This window comes from Macadamia integrifolia, chromosome 3 (genome assembly GCF_013358625.1).
Source record: "Macadamia integrifolia cultivar HAES 741 chromosome 3, SCU_Mint_v3, whole genome shotgun sequence".
NCBI classification, from domain to species: domain Eukaryota; kingdom Viridiplantae; phylum Streptophyta; class Magnoliopsida; order Proteales; family Proteaceae; genus Macadamia; species Macadamia integrifolia.
Window position 1 is genome coordinate 23,188,550 of NC_056559.1, and position 949 is coordinate 23,189,498.

Below are 949 nucleotides of genomic sequence, written 5' to 3' on the forward strand. Positions count from 1 at the left end.
GAGACCGGCCTATTGTGCACCGACTTGGCCCGACCCTTTAATGATTGTAGAATACCTATTTTACCCCCCAAATTAAAGAATAAAAAGTAAAAAGTAAAGACATGTTCACATTTTAAATAATGGTTATATTTGGTATCATTTATTGATTTATTGTCATTTTTTTGGGCTTGCATGAGTAGGCCGGAATATAATAGCACATTTTAAAGATGGCCCGTTTAAAAATCGATTAAAGCCCGTTTAACATTAAACATGTCCGTAGCCCGGTTAAGGCCCGACTAAAGCCCGATTAAGGTGGCCCGATTATAACCCGAGACCGATCGACCAAATATAAAGTGTACCATGCCCTCAATAACTAAGCCCGATTAGTTAAATGGGCGGACACGGTGTAACCTTTGAAAGTCTTCAAGCCCGATTAAGCCCGATCGAAACCGAACCGGCCCGACCGGTTGACACCCCTACCCTAGAGTATGTCATTATTAGAGAGACACCCCATGCATAATACCAAATTATATTCAAATCCCCTGCCATTAGTCGTTGTTATGAGATATACCTTATATGCTGATGTTAGCTAGTATATATTTTTTAAATACCAAAAATACCCTTACAAAAGGTGAAGTACCTAATATACCCTCTCTCTCTATGAGAGATCTCTGCTCAACCACGGTGGATCCCAAGAGAAATGGCTTCACATGCCATTGTATGTCCAACTCCTATGGTGGCTACATCTAATGGAGTCTTCTAAGGGAATAATCCTCTTAATCATGCACTACCTCCCCTCATTCTACAGATTTGCTTTGTCGTCGCAGTGACACGGACTCTTGCTTATTCCCTCATACCACTTAGTCAGCCTCATGTCATTGCTGAGATCATTGTAAGTTTATCAGTTATCTCCCATGCTGCTCCTCCAAAAGTGAAATCATAATTCATAATTTATACCAAATGGATCTTA